The 25,784-nt window shown below is 39.5% G+C and overlaps 1 protein-coding gene across 1 annotated transcript in view; it reads right to left on the reverse strand.

The window, feature by feature from the left end:
- PDCD4 (programmed cell death 4) overlaps nt 1-25,358 on the reverse strand; it is a 57,337-nt gene extending 31,979 nt beyond the window's left edge. The window contains exon 1 of the mRNA XM_056820198.1: nt 25,189-25,358. The gene's annotated coding sequence lies outside the window, so the exon portion shown is untranslated. The remainder of the gene's footprint in view (nt 1-25,188) is intronic.
- Between the last annotated feature and the right edge of the window lie 426 nt (nt 25,359-25,784).

Consider the following 25,784-nt stretch of genomic DNA (forward strand, 5'->3'; position numbering starts at 1 on the left):
CTGTGAACATGGGGCCCTTTCACCCTGGATAAAAAGGAAATAAAATGAGATTGAGAATTAGGAAAGCAAATTCTTTAGTGAAGCACCAATAGGATCAAGAAAACAAGAAAATGATAGAATACACTGAAGACAGAAAAGAAAGATGCGCACAAAGAAAATAAAGAGAATTAATTGGAATAGTTAAACTACTATGGCCTGGTGGTGATAAAACAATAAAATTCATGGCCAAGTAGAAGACAATAATACCAATGGAATCTTTAGTGGAGCACCTTTTCCCCCATTTTTAAAAAATGTTTTATACTGTATTAGGTTATTCTGTTCTTTATCCAAAGTTCTGTAAAGGTACTAATTATAGTTAATGAGGGATGAGGGGAGAATGTCTGAAGACAGAAAAAGAAATAACAACAAAAAAATCTCACCACTATTTATTTGCTTTCCCTACAAACTTCCCTTAAAGTAGCTTTGGGTCCATTGGGGGCTTTAAGTCTTCCCTTCTTCAGGGTGTTTATTGTTATATCAAGAAAAGTACCCCATACTGATGATCTGTCAAACTCGGGACCAGAGTATTAGAATGTGGCACATTAGACCTTAATTGATCATAAATAATCAGACACATAAACATATAAACATAAGAAATGACAAGTAAGATGTGGTTGCTATGGGATAGGTGAGAAGTATATATAGCCTGAGCATCACTTGACTCCCCAATAATAATCTGCTACGGATCCATCGTCTATGAATTTGTCTAACCCTTTCTTGAACTTATTTGAAAGAGGAGACATGATATAGGGGAGAATGCACAGGATCCTAAGTGCAGAGTTTGAAGGCATGCTTTCCCATGACTAGCTCTGTGACCTTGGGCAAGTCACCTTTTTTTTCTGAGACACAATTTCTCCATCTGTAAAAGGAAGAGGATAAGTGGAGGTGATCTCCTGAAGCCAACAGGGCTCCATCCAAACAGGATTTTCCTAAGCACACCCAAGTGACTGAAGAGAGCCCAGTACTCCCTACAGTAGGGTGTAAAACATTATCACAGGACTCCTCCCTAGCTGGGAAAATATGTTTGATCCCCTGTGATTCTGAAAATCAGCCAGTAAGTTCTCATAGTCACATTCTGTCTCATGCTCATGTTCAAAGGGAGAGTGCTAAGTGGGACTGCTGAAGAGTCAGCCAAGAGAATTTTCCTGGGACTGTAGGCCTGGATTTTTAAGTAACAAGTGTGAAATTTCTTGGGAACTTACACAATCAGTTGGGAAGTAGCCCAAGGGGATATTTTAAGAGGAGATACATAGCTATGTGGTATATGCAGTCTCTGCATTATGAGTGTAGGAAGCTATATAAAAGTTTAGCAGTCATGCATAAAAGAGCCCCGCATTAGGGTGAAGAGATATATGGTCTAGCCCTGATTTTGTCAGGAGTATTAACTCCTTATGTGTCCGTGGAGAAGTTCAGACTTTAGATTCATCCTATGTAACACGAGAGAGCTGCACTTACAATATCATTAAGGTCCCCTTCAACTCTAAAATTCCAGGATTCTCTGAGTATCGGAGGAGCAGGCGACTATCCCACAGATACTTCACCTCACTTCTGTGCTCGATTTCTTCATCTGTAAAATGGGGATAATTATACTTGTACTACCTACTTCACAGAGCCATTGTAAATAAAACATTTCACATGTGTAAAAGACTTTATAAATGGGAATTATCATTATTATATATAGATACTGCAATAATATTCCCAGGTTTTCTGGGACAGCCTCGCTTTCAAAGGTGATTGTGATAATGAGGTAAGGACAGTGAAAAATCCATTGCTAGATGATGTTCCTTCTCCTGGGGTTTGGAAAATATGATCATTATCTCTATAGATGAGCTCATTTATCATCTGGGCAGTCGGTGGCTCTTCGTGTCTGTGATCCACTTTACTTCCTGATTTTATTTTCTTAGGTCTATGGTGTAGTAGGACAACTCTAATATGGAAGTTAATTGAAATAATCTGAAAAGTTTCCATATGCCTCATCTCTGAACACCCTTTTCCTCTCAGGAAATCTTTTACTCAGGCTATTGCTGAGTTCTGGGTTCCGTGGCATTTGATAAAGTGGAGATAAATAGTTAATCTCAAATAAAAAAATGTATCCACAAACATATGAAAAATGCACAAAATCACAAAGAGATGGAAATCAATGCAACTCTGATTTTCCACCTATGAGCTTAGCAAAGATGACCAAAAAAAAAAAGGAAAATGGCAGTTGTTGGCAGTGCCTGTGAGAAAACAGACACATTGTTGGTAGAGCTTTGACTTACACCATTTGTAAAGTAATTTGGAAATATACCCCAAAAGTCACTAAACCACATGGATACTATATATTTAGCCTTCTTGCCTTCTTTGCAGCATAATAGTGTTAACCACTTTCTCCATCTTAATACTATCTCCTCTCTGAGTTTTTGTGGCACTTCTGTCTCTTGGTTTTATCATTCACCCAACTTGTCCTTCCTTCTCAGTCTAATTTGTTGACTCTTGATTCATATTAGCCAATCAACAAATAAACATTTATTAAGACCCTACTATGTCCCAGGCATTGGGCTAAGGTCTGGGGATATAAAAAGAGGTAAAATACAGTTTCTCCCCTTAAGGAACTTACAGTCTAATGAGAGAAGCAACATGCAAACAAATATATACAAAGCAAGCTATATATAGGATAAATGGGAAAGAATTAACAGAAAAAAAGTCACTGGTTTTAAAAGGGATTAGGGAAGGCTTCCAGAAGTGAAATTTTTATTGGGAGGTCAGTAGTTACAGGGGAGGAGGGAGAATGTTCCAGAGAAAATTCCAGAAATAGAGTGTCTTACTTCTGGAAAAGCTAGGAGACTAGTGTCACTGGATAGAAGAGTGCATATTGGGGAGTTAGGTGTGAGAAGCCTGGAAAGATAGAAGGGACTAGGTGATGAAGGGCTTTGAATGCCAAAAATCATTTTGTATTTGCTCCTAGAGGCAAAAGGAAGCCAGTTTATTAAGTGGGATGTAACATGATCAGACCTGTATTTTAAGAAAATCATTTTAGTGGCTGAATGAAGAATGGTTTGGAGTGGGTAGAGGCTTCAGGCAGTCAGGCCCACCAGCAGGTGATATAATCAAGTGTGAGGTGAAAAGGGCCTGCCCTAAAGTAGTGGCAGTGTCAGAAGAGAGAAGGGGTCATGTTCAAAATATGTTCCATAGGTGAAATCGGCAGGCTTTGGAAACAGCTTGGATATAGGGGGTGAGAGATAGTGACAAATCCAGAATGACTCTTAGGGATTAGGAAGATGATGTTGCCTTCTATAGTGATAAGGAAGGTGGGGGAAGGTAGAAGTGGGAGGGGGGATAATAAGTCCTGTTTTGGACATACTGAGTTTAAGATGTCTACTGGACATCCAGTTGGAGAAGTCTGTAAAGCAATTGGAGATATGTTTAGGAGATTTACAGAGAAACTGGGGCAGGAAAGGTAGATTGGAGAATCTTCATCATAGAAATGGTAATGAAATCCACGTGAACTGATGAGATAACCAAGTGAAGTAGTAGAGAGGGAGAATAGAGCTCAGGACCGAACCTTAAGAGTGTACACCAAGGTTCTGTTTTGGGGCCTCTTTTCTCTATAAACCTCCTTTGTGTGACCTCATCAACTCTCATGGGTTCACCTATCATTTCCACACAGATTCCCAGATCTATTTATCCAGATCTACTCTCTGCCCCAAGCTCTAGTCTTACTTCACAAAACTGGACATTTCAAACTGGATATCTCACAGGCATCACATGTTCAAAACCAAACTCATTGTCTTTTCCCCAAAGCCCCACCCCTACTCTGAACTTTCCCATTCCTGTTAATGGCGCCACCACCCTTCTAGTCACCCAGTACGTCTCTCTATTTCTTATTCTTACTCCATATATCCAGTGACCTGCCAGATCTTATTGTTTCTATTTCTACATCTCTCTCCTAAGTCCTCTTCTCTGCACACAGACAGCCACTAATCTAGTCTAAGCCTTCATCATTTCTCACTTGGACTATTAAAATAGCCTCCTATTTTTTTTCTCCCAGCCTCAAATCTCTCCTCACTCCAATTCATCCTCCTAACAGCTGCAAAAGTAATTTCCTTAAAGTACAAGTCTGACTATGCCACTCTCCTCCTATTCAGTACACTCCAGTGGCCCACTATGATCTCTAGAATAAAATGTGATTCTGTTTTTGGCATCTAAGTTCCTCAAAACTTAGTCCTTTTCTATCTTCCCAGTCTACCGATATAATGTCCCTGCCTATCTTCACCCTCACCCTAACCTCCAAGCACTCTCAACACCTACAGTCCTGACCCACGATACAGCTCTATGCCTGACTCCCTGGCTCCTTGGCTTTCCCCTGGAATCAGCTCTACCCTCCTCTTCATTTCTATTAGTTTCCTTGGCTTTTTCCTGCAGGGCAAGCCTTTCTTGATCCTCCCAACTTGAACTAGTGCCTTCTTCTCTAAGGTTATCTTGTATCGTCTGTATATGTATCTTTTATGTACATATATATGTTCTATCCCATAGAATAAAAATTCCTTATGGCCAAGAACTATTTCTCTGTTTTTCTTGGTATTTCAGGGCTTAGTGCCATGCCTGGCACAGTAAATGCTTAGTTAATGTTTGTTGACTGATTGATATCATTTTTGGGTGTATATACCTAGGAGATCAAAGACAAAGTCTCAGAGGGAACGAACCCATGTGCACAAAAATATTTATAGACACGTTTTTTATAGTAGCAAAAAACTAGAAACAAAGTATGTACATATCAATTGGGGAATTATTGAACAAACTCTAGTATTCGTATGTAACAATATTATTGTCCCATTAGAAATGAAAAATAGGAAAGATGTGGAGAAACTTGCAGAAGAGTTTATAAAATGAGAACAATGGTCATAATTATCACAATATGAAAAAGGACAATTTGAAAAACTTCAGAACTATGATCAAAGCAGTTAGCAATTATGACTTTAAAAGACTGAAACAATGAAGCATATCTCGGACCTCTTGGGAGATAGGTGATGGTACAGATTGATAGACATATATATGTATATATATATATATACATATATATATACAAATATATGGACAGCTAGGTAGCTCAATGGATAGAGTGCCAGGCTTAGAGACAAGAGGTCCTGGGTTCAAATGTGACCCCAGATACTTCCTAGTTGCGTGACCTTGGGCAAGTCATTTAGCCTTTACCATTTTTCTGCCCTAGAATCAATACTTAGAACCAAGTCTAAGACAGAGACAAGAATTGTTGTTGATGTTTTTTAAGAATAAGAAAAAAGAAATAGACCTTTTCAGACCCAGGCAATATTGATGTGCTTTGCTTAACTTTATTTATTTGTACTACAGTCATTTGCTCTATTATAGAGTAAGTTAGTGGGTAGTAACATAAATGCAAAAAATCTCATATCTAGGTAACACTAATGAAAAAAAATTTAATACACAGAAGAAAACATAAAGAAGTTCAGAATGGGATACAAACAAGCAATTCCTTTACTATCTTGTTAAATTTAACATATTCATTTTTTTAACCCTTACCTTCCATTCCAAAGCAGAAGCAAGGCATGGGTTAAGCAACAAGGTTAAGTGACTTACTTGTTCAGTATCACACAGCTAGGAAATATCTGAGATAAAATTGAACCCAGGACCTCCTGTCTCTAGGTCTGCTCTCAACCCACCTAGCTGCCCCCAAACATATTCTTTAAAATATTAGCTGAATGTTACAGAAATTCACAATTTCACACGTTCTCTTTTTGTGCCTCTTTGTATATGGAAATATTTTTATTAATGCTTAAGTTCATAATGCTTTTATTAAAAAAGAAACATACAAGAAAACAGAACTATGTGATAGTCTTCATGATTCTCAAAGGGGAGCACATATATAATGTAAGCTCTTTTAGGAGAACACAAGCCCCTAAAGGGCAAGAACTATTTTGATCTTTGTTTTTGAACCCTCCGCAAATAGCACAGGTCCAGTCTGGAATATTGTAGGTATTTAATAAATACCTGTTGAACTGAATGGGACATGAAAGGTGATGAAGGCAGTATTCTATCTAAACTGTGTACAGATAGATGCCCAGACCTCACCCCTTCATGTCTAGCAGAACCTTGATGACATTCTCATAACTACCTAGGAAAATGTTGCACTAGCATGAGTTACCACCAGATCTTAGTGCTGGAAAGAACCTCAAAATCATCTAATCCCATCTCCTCATTTGATAAAGGAGGAAGATAATGCAACCCAGAGAAGAAGCATAACTTGACCAAAACCACATAATAAATTAGTGACAAGGGAGAGTGAGGCAGACAGAAATGGGATCAATCCTTACCTTTGAGTCATAGAACAGGAGCTAATCTTCATTGTTAGAAGGATTTTCCTCACCAACAATTGACTACACTGGTGAGATCTCAGGTCTGGTACCCCCCCCCCAAATAAAAACGTAACAGACCTGGAACTCCAATCTAGGTCTCCTGACTGTTGGTCCAGTGTATTTTCCCCTTTACTTCATTGCTAATACAGTTATTTGGCAATTAATACCCACGATTCAAAAGACAAAGTAGAAATGTGTGTGAGAATATGTAAATGTGTTGTTTGGAATGGTTGCTCCCCTGATTTCTGATTTGGGGTCTTCAGCTCTGAAGGACAGCAGTGAGAAAAAATATAAGTAGCAAAAGCCTCATGTTTACCACAAATAGTTGGAAGTCAGAGAGCCAAAGTGCGTGAGGGTGTTCAAAAAATAATGATGAAAACAAAATCCCAGGTATCCTTAATTTGGAGTTTGGCAGATTCCCACCTCACTCCCTCCACCCCGCAAGACAACAACAATTATTGAACACTCAGTTTTTATACAACTGCATACTGGTTCCTTTGTAGGGGATGGGGATGGGGAAGTGAGACCCAAAGAAAGACATTGTTCCCATAGTCTATATCTGGAGAGTCAGTCCAGTTATATGAAGTGTTGTAATCAAAATTACAAAGAATAGAACGCAATTCTATAGTTCTTCTATTAGCAGCCCTACAACCAGAAATAGATACCAGCATTTCCTCTATCTACTATTTTCTGGTCAGTATTTTTCTGAAGACAGGCGTGATCTTGAAGATTTTGCTTTCTTCTGTTAGTCATTAATTATTTAATTCCATTCCCTGGGCAGGTGTGCTCTGGGCCAGAGCCTAGTAGTTGCTATTCTCAGGAAGGATTCTAAAGAAAAGAGAAAATGCCATTCTTGTCCTTCAGGAGCTTTCAAGCTCATTGATTATGATGAAATACTGCCAGCTTGTCTCTCAAGCTTCCCCTTATAACTCTCAGATCTCTTTTCATCATCTTCCACCTCCCAAGATGAGGGTTTTGGGAGCAAGGCCTTTTGGCAAGTGAGAGAAGAGGCTTTCTCTTTTATTCCCCCAATCTTGATGGCCAACACGAGTTTCCTGGCTCTTTCTAGACTTCCAAACCTGTTCCCTGAAAGCTGAAGTTGGAGAATATCAATTTCCCTTTGGGCAGAGTTTCTTTGCATTATTTGGGTACCTGCCTTGCCAGTTTGTTCTGAAAGGACCCAGCCAGGCTAGATCTGACAATCTTGTAAACGTGCTTTCCCTGACCTCACTGCTGGAATAGGATTGAAGCAGATACCGCCCATCTTACTGTCTCTGTCTTCTCCTGACCTGGTTAAGACTAGAGCCTATTTCTAGGACATCAATAAGTAATTCTAAAATCATTTTGGGGCGATGGCATTTGTGAGACCATCAGAGGAAAATAAGTCTGGATCTATGTACTTAGAGTTATAAATGGCAGCTGTTGGCTCTATGTGGCATTATCCCCAATTGCTATTGATTCAATGCAGTCAGTGGAGACTATGAAAAATTCTGAATCAACATGTGTTCCTCTAACAGAAGCAGTGTTACGCTGACTAGTGGTAAGAAGGTTTCTTCCTCTCTGTGAGAGCACTGAGGCAGTAGGGGTACACAGAGGGCAAGATTTAGATAAGGCTTCTTTAGGTCAAAATCATCAGTATAAAGTGAGTCCTACAGAGACAACTTAGGGGTTTAGGGACTTCCCATATGTCCCAAGATGTGTATGATGTAAACCACAACTGTATTCTCTGACTGGGACAATCCTGCTCTGGGGACACTAACAGAGAAGGACTCATCTCATAGGCTTCATAATGTATATATTCAGATAAGTGTATTAAAACATTAAATCATGGGGCTGAAAGAACTCAGCAAGTAGTAGGAGGATCACAATAGATTTTTCATGTACTTTTGATAGGCCTACATGGATCAGTCTATTTTTAAGTTCTACTTAAGTTCCATTAATGCTACCCATGTTTTTACTTCTGTGCTTCTACTCAAGTGAATATCACGGATATCCAGCTTTTGAACTAAGAAGACAAAAGAGAAAAACAAGGTTGGAGAAATGAAAAGTATTAGAGTAAAAGATAGTGATAGGCTTTTCTATTGCACTGGCCCTAACTATATTCCTGTTATTGAGCTACTGACCTGTTTAAGCAAACATTTGTTAGTGATCTTCCATTTACTTCAATTTATGAGGTTTTACTTAATTTTTATATGAAATATGCATGTGACAGTGTTTTAGAAAGAAATTCCTTTGCAGCCAATTTCCATAAAATTCTGTCATCAAAATATTAATATATGGGGGAGATAAATAGAGTACCTTGATGAGACTTCAGCAAAAGCTTAAGATTGTAAGGAACATGAATAAGGAATAGAGACTCTGAAACAGAAAGAGTAAGGTTTTCAAATGCAAAATAAACATTCTACATCTTAGGAAAGACTTGAGGTTTAGATAGCTCAATTGTAAATGAAGAAGCCTATAAAGATAATGCAAAGCCTTGATGATGGTAAAGATGACATTCCTACTTTTATTCCAAGCTACTCACCTACATAAGACCCCCAAAAGGTATCTGGGAAGTGTAACTAACTGAATTGGGATTGAGCATCACCATAAACCAAGGTAGAATACCTTTTGGAGGTAAGTGGCTTTGATGCAGGGAATTCTTTTTAGTAGGAGAGGTTAAACCACGTCTGGAAATGATAAATCTCAGAGCTGGAAGGAGTCAAAGAAGAGAGCCTTCTGTCACTCCTAGGACAACGTCATTGCCCTAGTTGAAAGAGCACAGTAGCAATCCAACTATTAAAAAAACTATAATTCTCAACCAAAAGAGAGTTTAGTACCACCCAGATTAACTGTTACTGAAGATGGTAAAAGATCACAGCTGCCTATCAAAAAACATCCCTCAGATAGGCTCTTTTGGCAGACTTATTGTGTACCATACATCAACAGCTGCACACAATAGACAGACCCACCCAATACTGTCTGGCAGCAGCTGCCTAATGGTAGACCAACTGGCATGGCCCAGGCCAGCAGGAGTCCAGTGGCTGAGTGACCTGTTAAACCCAGCCTCCAAGTATCCAGGCCTGTTGTCTAATCAACCTGCCCCATCCAGGCCAATCCAGATGCATCCAAACCTGATAAGGCACCAACACAAGTCCTGCTAAATCCAGCCCAACAACAGACCAATAGAACCAGCCAGGACACCATGACCTTCAAAGACAAATCTAGTAGAGTCACTTATCCAGCAGAATCTCCAAAGTAGTTGCTACACAAGCATGAATAATATAGACTAGAGCAGTGGTCCAAGATAAAATATCATATTGATAAGTCTAAAGTCTTATGTTTGTGTAGAGAGCTTCAACTTCATTAAACACAAGATGAGGAAGTTATTACTAGGCAATGCACTCATGTGCAAAAGAATCTCAGGGTTTTAGTGGACTGACAATTCAATATGAGTCAACAGTGTGATATGAAGGTTAAAAATACTAATGTATATTTGTATACGTTGAGAGGCATGATGGTCCACCTCTTAAGGATGGTCTTTTAGACCATAGGTTTATTTCTGAGCATCACATTTTAAGGAGAATAATAATCGACTAGAGAATTTCCAGAGGAGAGTGGCCAAGATCATGAAGGGCTAGAAACTCATTTGAAATAAATGTGAATATTTAGCCCCAGCAGATGTGAAAGCTGTCTTTCAGTATTTCAGGGGCTATCATGTGGAAGAGAGACTCTATTTGTTCTTCTTGACCTCAGAGAACATATCTAGGAGTTACAGGTTAGCAGCTGTACAGAGGCAGATTTCTGTTCAATATAAGGAAAAACTTCCTCATTGGGCTTGTCTAAAAGTGGGAATAGGCACTTCCCCTTTATTAGAGGTCTTCAAGAGAAGATTGAATAACCACTTGCTGAAAATGTTGTAGATGGAATCCAGATTCATATTCAGTTTGTATAAATGGCCTCTGAGGTACCTCTTCACTCTGAGATCCTGGGATTTTATGAGCATAATGAAAATTGTAGAACATCCCTTAAAAATTATGTGCCTGCCTAGCAGGCTCTGCTCTGAAAACACCAAAGAGATTGTGCTAGTAACACGTAAGGACCCAGGAGGAGAAATAGATTAAAACCTCTCAATTAAGCAAGGCTCTAATAATCAAGAGTCTACCTCTAGACACCTAATAACAACTTTTTTTTGGTGCCATAGACCCATTTTATAGTTTGGTAAAATCTGTGGGCTTCGCAAAATAATGTTTTTAAATATAAAAAATAAAATATATACAAAATAAGCCTGTTGTGCTGAAATTATTTTTCCCCATCCAATTTCAAAGATCCCCTGAAATTGATCTATAGACCACTTGGGGGTTTAAGAACCGCTGCCCACAAAAGAAATAGGCAAATTCTTTGCCAGTCAGACCGATGATGTTAGGCAAACCAAGGGAAATGTAGTACAAATCTTGATTTGATGTAGTAGTGGTGGAGAGGTAATGGAAAGTGCACTTAAGTAGAAATTGAAAGATCTAAGTTCTGTCTCTGGCTTCGCCACAAATTTATGTCAGCTTCGCCTTACTGCAAGTCATGTTACCTTACTGCTACTTATTAATGCCTTTATTCTTCTCTTATTTACTTCCTATTGCATTCTCCATAACAGATATGCCAAACAAAAAGATTCTGTCCTACTCTCCCTGGTGTTCCCTATAAGACCTTAAAAATGGTAGCCGTTCAATAAATATTTGTTGAATAAATTGATAAATGAATGATGGAACAAACTTCTCTAGGCATCTGTTTCCTTATCTATAAAACGGGGTTCACATGACCAATTTTACTGACTTCAAAGGATTGCTATGAAAAGCAAATGAGATAATGGATATGAATGTGTTTTGAAAGCACTATGAAACTGTAATTAATTATTCAAGAATTAAAAAGAAACACTGATTACTATCATGGTACCCCAGAGGAGCAACTACTTAGGGAGTACTGCCCCACAAAACACATTTATCCAGTTGCTCAACCACAATGTTAATCCATTTTTCAGTCTTCCTGTTATTGGAGGTACATACTTCTCTGTGCACAGCATATATGGGACACCCACGGTGGGAGACTGAAGTAGGTATGGTAAAAGGAGAAGAAAGAGAAAACCTTAACCTTCAGTATCTTAATTGTTCGATGCTTGCTCTGATTTTCTTTTGTCCTTTAAGCCTTTATGAGTTAACGTTGTGTTAGGTCCAGTCCATAAAAAAATAATAATTTCAAAGCAGCAAGGTGGCTTACTGGATTGAGAGCCAGGCCTAGAGACCTGAGATCCCAGGTTCAAATCAAATAGTATTGATTCTAAGATGGAAGATAAGGGTTTAAATTTTTTTTCTTTTAATAACTTTCAAGTGTCCATTACAACATGCAAGATCCAACAGTAAAGGAAACAAATAAGAACTTTGTCCTTTACCCTCAAGGAACTACTTCTCTACAGCCATGATCATATCTAAATTTTATAATGTCTTCTATTAAAAGATCCCTTTTAAAATGCATTTAGAATGATGATTGGAAAAAACATCCTAGCCTTTCTATCCTTTTTTTTAAGCCTTACCTTCAGTCTTAGAATCAGTACTGTGTATTGGTTCTAAGGCAGAAGAGCAGTAAGGACTAGGCAATGGGTGTTAAGTGACTTGCTCAGGGTCACACAACTAGGAATTATCTGAGGTAAGATTTGAACCCAGGACCTCTCATCTCTGGGCCTGGCTCTCAAACCACTGAGCCACGTAGCTGCTCCCTAGCCTTCCTATCCCTTTGGGTAAGAGGTAAGAAGAATAAACTCAGGGGCTCAGATTAGAGTGGAGATAAGAGATGTTCCTGATCAAACCCAGATTCCCTAAAAGAGGTGCCAGGCTCAAGGGAGGTCAGCTCTTCAGGAATGAGCAGGACAAGTAGGTACATGTCCCTCCCTTCCACCCCATGAAGCTTTCTATCATATTGTGTCCTCTTTCAGAGAGATGCTTATCTGATGGGTTGTGTAATATTCGTTTACAACTAGTCAGGGTGGGGAGAGAAGTGAAGGGGAGGGGAAAGTGTGTTTTGGTTTCCTCCAACTGACATTTGTTATCTTATTGTGGGTTGTTTTGTGTGCTGTTAGTTAATGTTTATACAGTGCTTTAGAGGTGAAGGATATCTCAGGGCTCTGAAGTCCAGGACTTATCTACTCTTATTTAAAGCAACACCACTTTGCCTTGGGTTAAAAAGTCTCTGGTTAGAGAAGACAAGGCTTCCTGGAAACTCTTGATATTTTGGGGGGAGGGTTCTTCCTCCACCCATGGGCATCTCCTTCCACACCCATGCCTTTGTAGCCTATGCAATTTTAGAGAATATTCTTATATAAATCTTCCATAGAGGATGTACTCATGACACTGGAAGATGTACGCTTGCTGGCATTTTTCTATCTCAGGCATATATATACCTCTTGGATTGTCTCTCCACTTACTATTGTCCATCCTTGCTACATGACTGATTCAGTTCTTTTTCTCTTACATATGACCTTGAAAATGTTTTTAGCCAGTTCCCAGTAAAAGTTAAAACTGCAGACTATTTTCATTAACCATGCATCTTTCCATTCCATTATAATTCTAATTCTTCCCCAAATTGGGGTATTCTATGATTTCATTGGTAGAATAATTTTATTGAAAGAGATAAGCTTTTTTGGCAATGAATAATCGATAATGGGAAATTCTGTAAAATTTCCCAAACTTCAATGTCTTTAATTTCTTCCTGATATTCAATGATTAGCCCAACTTACTCTAGCTCTGTAAGACCTGACCAGGATAAATATGCATTGGTAGACTAATTCAACAAGTATGTCAGAGTGCAAGCAATGTATTTGTCATCCATTTTATTTTTACCAGTGTAGACTATTTAGCCAGTATTTTCCACACTATTGTGGATTTCATGGAAAAGTCATGTACTAGTCTGGAACAGAATGTACAATTAGTACATCATCTTGTGAAAAGGAGCAATTGGAGAAACTATGAATTCTTGTGCTGCTTTAATTCAGTCTAGTATTCTACTATAACACCAGAAAAACTTTTGGTAAAAATGTTTTGGACCTAATTTTATGTCAATACCCAGTGGATCACTGACTAAAAGTATTTTGATAAGTTTATCTGCCATAGATTTTTGGTTGATTTTAACCTATTCATCAATGACGCCATGTTGGAAATGCAAAACTAAGACTTCTTCTGGGGATCATTTTCACAGTCTTGAATGATAATATGACCATACTTTATCCCAAAGGATTAGTCTGACTAAAAACTCCAATTCCTTAAAATTCACCAAACATTTTTAAGTTCCCATTGTGTTCAGACCACGGGGGCAGACACTGGTAAAAATACAAAGATCTTACAGTCATTGCACTTCTGAAGCTCAAGATCTTACTCCTCTCTTCCCTCCTAAAATGTGTGTTGATGGTCTTAGCTCAAATCATCTATTTGGTCCAATGACTATGCCCACACCTCTTAGTTATCATATCTTCCCTAGAAATAGACTATATTGGTTAGGTTCTTTGAGGAGAGGGCACATAAGAAATAAGCTTATGTGACTGAAAAACTGGAAACTCTTAGATTCAGAATAGATGCAATAAGAACTTTTCTGTCAGAGAACTGAGACACAAGACATAAAATTTGGGACTCAGAAGAGGCAGCTGGGTGGCTCAGTGGATTGAGAGTCAGACCCAGAGATGGGAGGTCCTAGGTTCAAATCTGGTCTTAGACATTTCCTAGCTGTGTGACCCTGGGCAAGTCACTTAACCTCCATTGCCTAGCCCTTACCACTCTTCTGCCTTAGAACTATAGTAAGGGATTTTAACAGGGTAAGTTGACAGCAAGAGATCCTGCAAACCAACATTCCACACAGAACTCTCAGGCAGTTTCTGAGAACAGTTGGTGGACTCTGGAAAGAGGGAGAGGCTGCTGCTTTTCTCTAGCAGTCAGGAGAACCCAGAGGGTTTGTCTGGTATTTCTGGAGTGGACCCAGAAAGCCAGTGATTCCCTCTTCTTTGGCTTTCTTGATATTCATCCTGTTCCTGCCTGCTATTGCTGCCAGTGCTGCTGATGTCAAGTGGACTTCAACAGAGCTGTTATTGGGACTACTGCTTGAATTGAAGAGGACTCTTGGTTGTGAGATTCTTTGGCTCTTTGTCCCTGATCCTACCAAAACTCTAACCTTAATTACTACTTTAAGAATTTAGTTTGGAATAATTATGTAAGTTATAAGGGTTTTAATCTCTGTTTCAGTTAAGAGTTAGTTATTCCCTAATTCCCTTTTCCCTCTTCTCCCTTTAGCTAAATAAGCCTGTTATTTTATAAATATAGTTAGTTTTGAACCCTTCTTTTAACCCACCTATTACAGAACCAATACCCAGTATTGATTCTAAGACAGAAGGTAAGGGTTTAAAAAAAAAAAAGATTTGGGACTCAGAGAAGGACTGTGAAATAAACTCTTCTGAAAGTAACATACACATATGTGTATCCCCATTATAATGAAAATCCTGTACAATAAAAGGCTTCTTTCTCATCCCTAGCCAATGACCTAGTTGCTCTAAGCCAATATTTGCTATAAGACAGTTCCAACATAACCAAAGTATCCCATTGTAATGGCACATGACTTGTAGCAGCTTAGATTCTGTTCTGGTTGAAGGCAAAGGCCAAGACTAGATGAATTCGAAGTGTCTTGCCAACCACATGATTATTATGTCACTTACCAACTATGGCAGCTTGTTCCGCCCAAGAGCCATAATTCAAGGAAGTAAAATAGTTTTCCTTCTTACCCAAGGTCATTGGCTCATTTCATGCAGAAAGTAATTGAAGAATGTGTCACAGAATTGACCTGAATTATCTTCTGTTGAAGTCCTAGAGTTGAAACTCAGGGATGGTCAGAAAACTGAGTCACCATGCATCTCAAATAAGCAAATGTATAAAAACCTCCCAAAACTTATCACATTTCTCTTGGTCCAAAACAAGTTCACCAGCAGCAATCTTATCCTAGAAAATGTGGGTAAATCATTGAAAGGTACAAGTTGTTTATATTTACAATAGAAATGAGAGCTAGTCAATATGGTGCCCCAATCTTGGCTTACTAAGTAACATTCCTCAGGGCATCTAGGAGTGGCTAAGTCCATTCACTAATGGCTCAATAATGGTTTTTGGTTTTTGTTTTTTTTACATCTTCCTTTATCTGATGATTTCTTTGAACACACTAGAGATGACAAACACCTAGTACTTTATCATATAGCACAGGAACAGCAGAGTTGAGAAGTGAGTTAAAGGAGTATATACCAGATATGGGGACAATGGGCAAAGTCATGGAAGAAAAAGATAGAATATTGTGTTTGTTGAACAAGTAAGACAGTAACAAGATTGTAAAGTGTGTTAAGGGGCATGGTACCATGGAAAGAATGCTGGATTTGGAATACCACTCTGGAAAAGACACAGGGCCACCAAAACAGTTACCAAAGAATATGTCTTTAATCAGAACGAGAGAGACAATGTTCTTATGGCAACCATATGGAGTCACACACATACATATCACCACACAGTCAAGGTCTGAGACTGTGGGAACAACATCTCATGAAAGAAAAACTGAATGGGAATTTCTGAATTTCTGTCAAAGTGAAGAACTTGGGGTTCTATTTATACCTTACTAAATATAGCCAATAAGAAACAACAGACTGGTTACTCAGGGGGCTTGGGAAAGAGGTTGTATCCTGACTCTACCACTCCTCTCCAAGGTGCTTGATGGCCTATTATTCAGTCAGGGACAAAGGATCAGTTTGGGAGTTTCTTGAAAAAGCAAGTTCCCTTGGGACAAAGTTAAATTTGAGGTTTCATAAAACAAGGTTCTCAGGAAGGGAACCCGAGTTAGAATTCCAGTTATGTTGTTTGCTGTCACTTAACCTTTCTGGGCTTCAATTCCTCCTATATAAAATAAGTGGGCTGAACTAGATGAATCCTGTCAGCTCTACCTCCAAGAACCTATGAATAATTTGAAATTAAGTCTAGAAAAGATAGATTGCAAAGGGCTTTAATGCCAAACTGAAGAGATTTGTCTTGGAGGCAATAGGGATCCACTGAACAGTTCAGAGGGTGTTGGGGGAGGGTAGGATATGGTCCTGGTATGGGGGTTGTCAACTGGATTTTGGGGAACCCCAAGTTTGTCCCTGTCCCTTGGGAACTTGTCTTCAGGTAGGGAAAGTCCTAAACTGACTTTGTCTTAAACTGAAAAATGAATCACCAAGCATCCATTAAGTATTCTGAATAGGAATGATAGAAATGTTCAAGTCCTCAATCACCTTTTTTATCATTCCCAGGAAGACAAGCCTCTGGCTATAGCCTCTTTCCCTTCCCCAGCTTGCTTGCAACTTTTCTGAGTATGTTTTCTGTCCTTAATTTCCCAAAAGGTATATAAGACCCCTATGTTCATCTTTGATGGTTTTCCCAAAGACACTGTGACCAGAGTGCTAAAACTTTGGCTCTGCGTGTATTATGTATGCACAGACTCTGTGATGGTGGCCAGAGCACTGTCTCTTGTCCTGATTAAAGATTTGGTCTTGCTGATTACTTTAGTGGTTCTGTGTTTTCCAAGTTGACATGATATGGGGCTCCCTGAACACCCCAAGTGTCTAGAGGAATCTGAGGTCAGAATATGTGAGGAATTCCCCATTCTTGCACCCTGCTGTACTGGCTAAAGAAAGCCAGGCTAAATGCAACTAAAGGAACAAAATCTGTATAATCAAAGGGGTCTCTAGGAGATTCATTTCCTTAGCATTTCCTCTAGCTTTCTGACAAGCACAGATATGTGCCTTCCATTTTGCATCTCAGGCATCAAATTCATTCCCTGAGATATGCAATGCACTCTCTTTTATGATCAAGGATACCTGTGCTTCTATCCTAGATCCCAAGCCACCTCACATGGAAATGTCACCTACATCTCCTTGTATAACCCTCTCCCTGCCCCATTTCCAGTCATTCTGCAATCTTTGTTTATTTAAGGTATAAAAATCCTGGACCCCTTCCTTTCAGAGAGGCAGTCATTCAACTCATAAATGTCTCTATTTTTTTTTAAACCCTTACCTTCCGTCTTGGAGTCAATACTGTGTATTGGCTCCAAGGCAGAAGAGTGGTAAGGGCTAGGCAATGGGGGTCAAGTGACTTGCCCAGGGTCACACAGCTAGGAAGTGTCTGAAGCTAGATTTGAACCTAGGACCTCCGGTCTCTAGGCCTGGCTCTCAATCCACTGAGCTACCCAGCTGCCCCCAAATGTCTCTATTTTTAAAGATATTCATTAGAGTTTGATCATTCTTTGAGAGAGCACCCTCCAGAACCAGATAATATCAAGCTCCCCCACAACAGTATGATTTGTGATTTATAAAAGCATTTGAATTGGAAGATAGATTGTTGAAGAGGAGAGTTTGGAAATCATGGGTCCAACTAGGAGGCTCTTGTGATTGTCTGGGTACATGGGAGATGATCAGGGACTAAATTAATGTAATGGCTGTATGACTAAAAGGAAGAAGATAAACATAAGAAATGCTTTGGAGGTAGAATGACAAGACTTGGCAAATAATTGGAAACGGGGAAGAATAAAGAGTCCGCGATATAACAAGGTTGTGAGAATGAGGGACTAGAAAGATAGTAGTACCTTCAATAGAAATAGGGAAGTTTGAAGGGAAGAAAATAATGATTCTGTTTTGGATGTGTGGAATTTGAGTTGCCTTTGGTAAATCCATTTGGAAATGTATCTATCATAGGTAGCTGGGGGTGAAAGCCTGGATATTAGGACAGTATGTACCCATATAGAGATGATAATTAACCCATGTGAACCACTGAGGGTAACAATGATATGGGGGTATGGGCTTCCCCATGACATCCCCAAACCCCAAGGTTTTGTCCCAGGTCACAGAGTACATAAAGACTTCATTTTCCCTTGTATTTCCTGCAATGCTGAAGAAAGGTGGCTTAGAACTGAAAGGAATATCTCCTCTGGCCTTTCCCCTCATTCCTGATGAACACAGATAGGCACCTCCCAGCTTGCTTCTGATAAGCATCTGTTTGAGCTCCCATATCTAACCATCCCCTAAACTGGACAAATTCACCCCCTTTTGACTTTGAGGCATAGAACATAAGCACATGATCCATCTCGGGTCCCAGAGTCCAAAAACATCACCCTATCACCCCACCATCATCCCATCTCTAGTCACATAGGTCCTGTAGTCAAGAGAATATAAGTATTTCCAATCCCATTTCCTCTGGGATGCAGTATTCCACTTGCTCCTGCTTCCCTGGCCACTCAACTTAATTATTCAACTTGCATTAAACTTAATAACTTTTTTCTATTTTAAGCTAATTATTGGAGCCTTGTCTTTCCTGAAGGAGGTGTCCCTTCTGGTCCAGGTTTCCTAATCAGTTCTCCCACAACATGAAGAATAAATGTGTAGAAAGAGAAAAGAAAAGGGCCCAGTATAGAACTCTAAGGGGCACCCATCATTCAAAAGTGGAAAATGGATAATGATCAAGAAAAGGAGACTGAGAAGAAATGGTCAGACAGGTAGGCATAAAACCAATGTTATAAAGAAGCTTTACAAAATGCAAGGAATAGGGTGATCAACAGTGTCAAATGCTATAGAGAAGCCAAGGAGAATATGGCCTGAGCAAAGGTCAAAGATTTAGGATTGGGAAAGAAGAAGCAGGAAGAGAAGAAAGGACAAAGAATGTGAATAGCTTTTCTAGGAGTTTGGCTGAAGGCATGGAAGAGTCAATAAAACGTATTGTAAGGGAAGGGAGCTAGACATGGTTTTAGGTGGGGGTGGAGAGAGAAAGAGAGAGAGAGAGAGAGAGATTGGGAGAGAGAGAGAGAGAGAGAGAGAGAGAGAGAGAGAATGTAAATGAGTTGATTCATGAACAAAGTTTTAGCTCTTACCATATATATCGTTTAGACTCTAGACTCTAGACTCTAGAGCTATCCATCTAGACCTCTGGTACCTACATGGCACTTTCTGCTTTAGCTATATTCCCTGGATTTGATTTTTTTCCAGTATTGTACCTTAGTAAATGTCTGATGCATTCCATCCCTGTTTGTTGGAACTCAAGTTCCTATCTATTGGACCTGTTGATAACTGCCAACCCTCTTGATGCTGGGCTCAACTCCCAGGCTTGTAATCCTTCCTAAGCAGTTCTACCCTGCTGGTTCCCATGACCCAATATGACACAATGAACAACTAATCCATTTAAAGCCCTCAAACTATTAAATACCAACTTTCAATAGGCCATTTTGGCTACACATGTTATGAAGTTGATCTGAGCCTCCAGTGAGACTACATCAAAGCTCTTCTCAACTGCAGCATGAGAAACAGGACATCCCAGCAGATTTAGAACCCACCTGGATCTCAGTTCAGGATTCAAGTTCCAGCTCCAATATCTATTAGCTGTGTGACCTAAAATAAATCTCAGCTTCTTGGTAGAAGCTCTTTTAGACTCTAAATTGTGGGTTGCTTTCTGATTTGCATTGATAGGAGTTTCCTCATTGGTAATCTCCCTACATCAATAAAATCACAGGTCTGGACAAAAAAAAATCCACTGTAGCATAGTGCAATATAAGGCTTTAGAGTAAAACAGATTAGCCACTAGTGAATTATTGAGAGCATCACTCCAGTCTCTGAGGTCCATGAATTTACAGAAGAATTCACTCCAAATGAATTTCAGTCTTGCAGGATCCTTATCTTTATTTTCTTAATGTTTACTTTCTACTTTAGTAACAAACCTAAAACAGAAGGGCAAGGGCTAGGCAAATGGGAGTAAGTGACTTGCCCAGGGTCACACAGCTAGGAAGTATCTAAGGTCCTCCCAACTTCAGGCCTGGTATTCTATCCAATGTGCCACCTAGATGCCAATCCTTATCTTTTTTCCAGGCCCAGGCTTAACTCAGTGTGCTCTCTCCCTTCTCCTCTAGCTTTGTATTAGGAATCCTTAAGTACAAGGTAAACCCCTGGAGAGCAAGGATTGTTTTTGTATTCTTTTGTCTTTGTCTCTCCCTTCCCAATCCCAATTCCCCAAGCCTAGAGCAATGCCTTGCACATAGAAACACTTAAATCCTTCTTCAGTGGAATCTCTTTTGACTACTGAGTGTGTTCATTCTTGCTTACCCTGTCTCCCAATAAAACCATTTGTTTTTAGACTTTCTATATTCCTAAGACTCTTACTCTCCTGATTAGCCCCTTTTCAAAGAAGGAAATACAAACTTGTGGCTTATAATCGGCATCCTGAGAAGCATGTATGTGAGGATTCAGTTATTTCCCAACAGGACCAGAATAGCATGGAGTTAATGGAGTCATACATTCTTCCCTTTTCCCAGACCAGTGCTCACTATTTGCCAATCGCTAGATAACTGATGGTGAAGGAATTGTTTCGTGGTTTGTCTTTCATTCCAAACCACAAGAGAAAAGAGGCCCTAAAGAATTAGTTTTCATATGAAAGAGTCCTGCTTTTCTTGGACCGAGTACAGGAAATGATGACTTGGGCCCAGAGTGGAAAAGAGCAGTAAAGTAAAAAGGATCATAGGATTTGAGTGCTAGGGGGGAAAATGCTGAGTGACCTGATACCCCAAAATGAGAAATGTCTTGTCCAAGACCACACGGGTGGTAAAATGGCAGAAGTGGGATTTAAACTCATGTTTTCTGCCTCAAAAATCCAGTTCTCTTTCCATTTTACCACAAGTCGTTTGGATCAGAAACAAGGACTCTAGAATTCATGGGGGCAGAGAATCATCAGTCATCTCAGAAAGGTCGACAGCATTGATGTCTGCAAATGAGCAATGGTAAAGCTAGACCAAATCTGATCTTTCTCACACCCTGTCATCTCCACCAGATAGCCCCAAGTCCCCTACTGGCCTAACCCAATTCTTTCTTCTACCTAGTCTGAAATCCTATCACCTGCATGTGGCAAAATTGGGACACTATTGCATTGCTGATGAGGTTGTGAACTGATCTAAACATTCTGGAGGACAGTTTGGAACTGTCAACTTGGAAAAAACACAGAACCACTAAAGTAAGTCAGTAAAACCAAATCTTTAATCAGGATGAGACAGTGTTCAATATTCTGACACTCTGGGAACAGTATCTCTGAGAGAATGCACCACCAAAGATGATACTCCAAAGAATAATAGAACTTGGGGATTTATATGCCTTTGGAGGCATTAAGCACAGCAAACTTACACAGACTGGCTGCAAGCAGGCCTGGGAAGGAGGCTGTAACCAGAGGCTGGAATACCAGGAAATGGTCTACCACAATGGATACAAAAAGGATGGTTCCTGCACTGGTGTTGGTTTTCTTGGGAATGAATCTGATACAATGGGGGAAACTTCTAAGACAAAAAGGATGATTGAGGATTTGAGCATTTCTATTATTCCTATTCAGAACACTTAATGAACTCATGGTGATCCCTTGTTCAGTCTAAGACAGTCAGTTTGGGACTTCTCCTAAAGGCAAATTCCTAAGGGACAAAGGCAAACTTGGGGTTTCCAGAAATTAAGTGACAGAACTATGCCCAGAGGGCTACAAATACTCTTTGATCCAGTAATGTCACTATTGGCTCTGTATCCCAAAGAGATTTTTTTTTAAAGGGGGTGGGGAGAATCTACTTGTATAAAAATATTTATAGTAGGTCTTTTTGTGGTGGTGGCAAAAAATTGGAAGTTATGGGGATGTCCATCAATTAGAGAATGGTTGAAAAAATTATGGTATATATTGGTGGAGTACTATTGTGCTATAAGAAATGTTGAATAGGATGATTTCAGAAAGAGCTGGAAAGACTTTCATGAACTGATACAAAGTGAAATAAGCAGAACCAGGAGAACATTATACACAATAACAGCAATATTGTGGAATGCATCAAATGTGATCGCCTTAGCTACTCTTAGCAGTACAATGATCTAAGACAATTCAGAGGCTACTTATGACAAAGCTATCCACCTCCAGACAAAGAACTATTGGGAGTCAGAATGCAAATCAAAGTATACCATTTTACATTTCAGTCTATTGGGGTTTTTATTTGGAGTTTTGGTTTTATCTGAATATTCTCTTAAAAATGAACAATATGGAATTTTTTTTTTGCATGCTAATACATGTATAATCTGGTTTGCATTGCTTACCAGCTACCAGAGGGAGGAGGGAGGGAGACAATTTGGATCATATAACTTTGGAAAACGTGGAAATTTGTTATTACATGTAATTGATAAAAAAAATAAAATATCTTTATAGAGTTGAAATCCCCTCATATTCTGCCCCCAAAAGTCACCTTTCCAAATGCTTCTTATACCTTACTCTTGCTACCCCCCCAAAATACTTCATAGGGTTAGCATGGTATTTTAGGGGCAATAGGTATTTTAAAAATGTTTATTGAATTGAATTGAATGCTGTTCTTCCTCTTTACAGATACCCTTTCCACTCCCCATTCTGCTTTCTCCCATGCCTGATTTGAGCTAAGGGTAGTTTTCTCATTTTACAAATACTTCCTCACCCTGGAATTGACATTTGGCAGAAATGAAAAAGACCTGAGCTGATAGCTCATCTGTGACCTGGGCAGGCCATCTTACTTTTAAGAGAGACTCAGTTTAGTGGTGGTGGTGGTGGTGGTGGGTGGATAAACTGGGCTGTGAGGGCCTTTCTAGCTCTGATTTTCTAGGTTTCATTTCTCCTGTCCCACTGGGTAAAGAAAGAAAGAAAAAAAGAAAAGAAAATGAAAGCTCCTGATGTCTCCAGAACTTTCAGAAGAAGGGGGGTAGGGTGGGGGGAAGACATGTCAAACTATATTAAGAGGGAGATTGCACAGCTCCACCTTACTTTTAAGGTCATCAGATTTATTAAATAGGCTTACTGCAAAGCAGATAGTTTGGAAAGTATCTGTTATCTGAGGTTTATTGTCAGCCAGAATTTGTTGTACTCACATCACCAAGGTTGCATCATAGTTGGCATGGGCTGTCAGCCAATGAATGGAAATCATTTCCTTGCACCAAACTAGGCATTGTGAGGGATACTTCCTAGAATCCCAGAATGTTAGAATTGGAAGATGTGATAGAAATTATCTAGTCAAGGAGCAATGTTTTAGAAAGAGTACACTGCTTAAGCCTTGGAGGCAGAAGAGTGATGTTTAAATGCAGACTCAGCCATTTACCAGCTATGGGGCAGGGAGAAAATGATGCTAGTTCTTTGAACTTCAATTTCCTCATCTATAAAATGAGGATAATAATATTCCTGTTCCCCGCCTCACATGATTATTGTGAGGGAAATACTCTGTAAACTCTAAAAGCTCTCTATAACTTGGAATTATTAGATCTACCTCCTCACTTTACAGATGAGGAAACAGACTCTAGAGAGGGAAAGCGACTGGGCTAAGGTCACATAGCTTATTAATATAAGATCCAAAACTAGATCTTCTGACTTCTGATAGTATTCTTTTTTTTTTTAAGGCAACGAGGGTTAATTGATTTGCCATGGGTAGCACAAGTAGGAAGTTTCTGAGGCCAAATATGAACCCAGGACCTCCTTTAGGTCTGGCTCTCAATCCATTGGGTTATCCAGCTGTCCAATACTCTTTCAAGTACATCTCATTGTCTCATGTAGGTAAAAATGGAATTTTTTCCCTCTTTCTTCCCTATCTTTCTTTTTCTTCTTTGTCTTCTTCCTTTCCTCTTCCTCTCTCTCCTTCTCTCTCTCTCTCTCTCTCTCTCTCTCTCTCTCTCTCTCTCTCTCTCTCTCTCTCTCTCTCTCTGTCTCTCTCTGTCTCTCTGTCTCTCTGTCTCTCTGTCTCTCTGTCTCTCTCTCTCTCTCTCTCTCTCTCTCTCTTCCTTCCTTCCTTTCTTTCTCAATTCTGAGTCTCTCTATTTCACTCAGTCTAGAAATGCAAGTATCACTTTAGGCTTAATCCCAGTGCTTATCTGCACACTTCTTGATTTCCAACATGGGTCTGTTCTTCCCATTCTTAGACAGCCTGGTGGTTCCCCTCTCCTAGGGGCCCACCATATTAGTGCCAGACTTAGTATGAACACCTGATCAGCTTTAGCCCTATTGTAGCTCAGAACTCCCAAATTCAAGTAATCCACTAGTCTTAGCCTCCTCAGCAGCAGGGATTATAAGCATGAGCCACCACACCTGGCATTGCATTTGTGAAAAAGACATTCTACATGGATATATTCCTTCAGTTGCTTTTATGTGGTCTACATACTTGATATCAGGAGGCAATGGCCTCCATGAGATCAGAGCTCTTATTTATACATTTCCCAATGAGTCTTGTAAATAATATGAACTTGTTTGTTGAATCAGTGAATGAATGAACACTACTTACCAGGTGTCTATTGTCAGCCTATGACTATACTAGACATTGAAGAATTTGAATAGTAAGTGCAAAGCATGATCCCTGCCATCTAGGAGCTCACTGTTTAGTCAAGGACTTTAGGCATAGACACACAAAACAGCTTATTGACTATATCAGGCGTAAAAGTGCCACATTGTGGCACAGAGAGTAAATGGTATCAGTTAAAAGGAAGGAGAGGGCTTTGTGGGTTATGATGGTCCAATAAGACTTCATGAAAAAGGAGAAGCTGAAGCCAGGCGCCTCAAAGGATGAGAAGGAATGCTAAGTGGAATGCAGAAAAGGAAGAAGACGTAGTTGTATAGAGTTGTAAGAGGTAGAAAAGCAGGGAGTATTGTGGAAACTGAAAAAGAGAGACAGATGGTCACTAGAAGCTCTGAAAACAAAAACAGAGGCTTACCAGATTCACCATTTACCAATCACCACTTGGGCTCCTGGAGCTGTTGCTGAAGAACATGAGGCAGTTTAGAATCCCAAAATAATTCTTAAAGCTAGTTCTGGGACTAACTCTAAGTTTAAATTTCCTAGGGAGATCCTAAGTAGGACGAATGACTGAAGGGTGAGAAAGTCCAGGGGACCCAGATGATAAGATACCAAGGAAATATGGAATAATATAAGAAAAAAGAAGAGCAACCATATTCCCAGTGGTCCTGAGCAACCAACTCTGTAGATAAGAGATTTGCCTTCCCACCAACCCCAGCGTGGATGCTGCCTTTATGACTAACACAAAAGGTCCATGGTGCTTGATTGTTTGCAATTAGAAACCTAGTTCAACTGTTCTAGTCTTTTTTTTCAAATTCAGATCTTTTTATTTTCCCAATTACGTTTAATAACAATTTCAATATGCTTTCCAAAATGCTAAGATCCAGTTTGTCTCCCTCTCTTCCATCCCTCCTCTCTCTCAGAGGTGGTAAGCAATTTGAGCTGGGTTATACATGCATTATCATGAAAAACATACTTCCATATTGGTCATTGCTGTAAGAGAATACTCATAAA

Source organism: Monodelphis domestica, chromosome 1 (assembly GCF_027887165.1).
Source record: "Monodelphis domestica isolate mMonDom1 chromosome 1, mMonDom1.pri, whole genome shotgun sequence".
Classification (NCBI taxonomy): Eukaryota; Metazoa; Chordata; class Mammalia; order Didelphimorphia; family Didelphidae; genus Monodelphis; species Monodelphis domestica.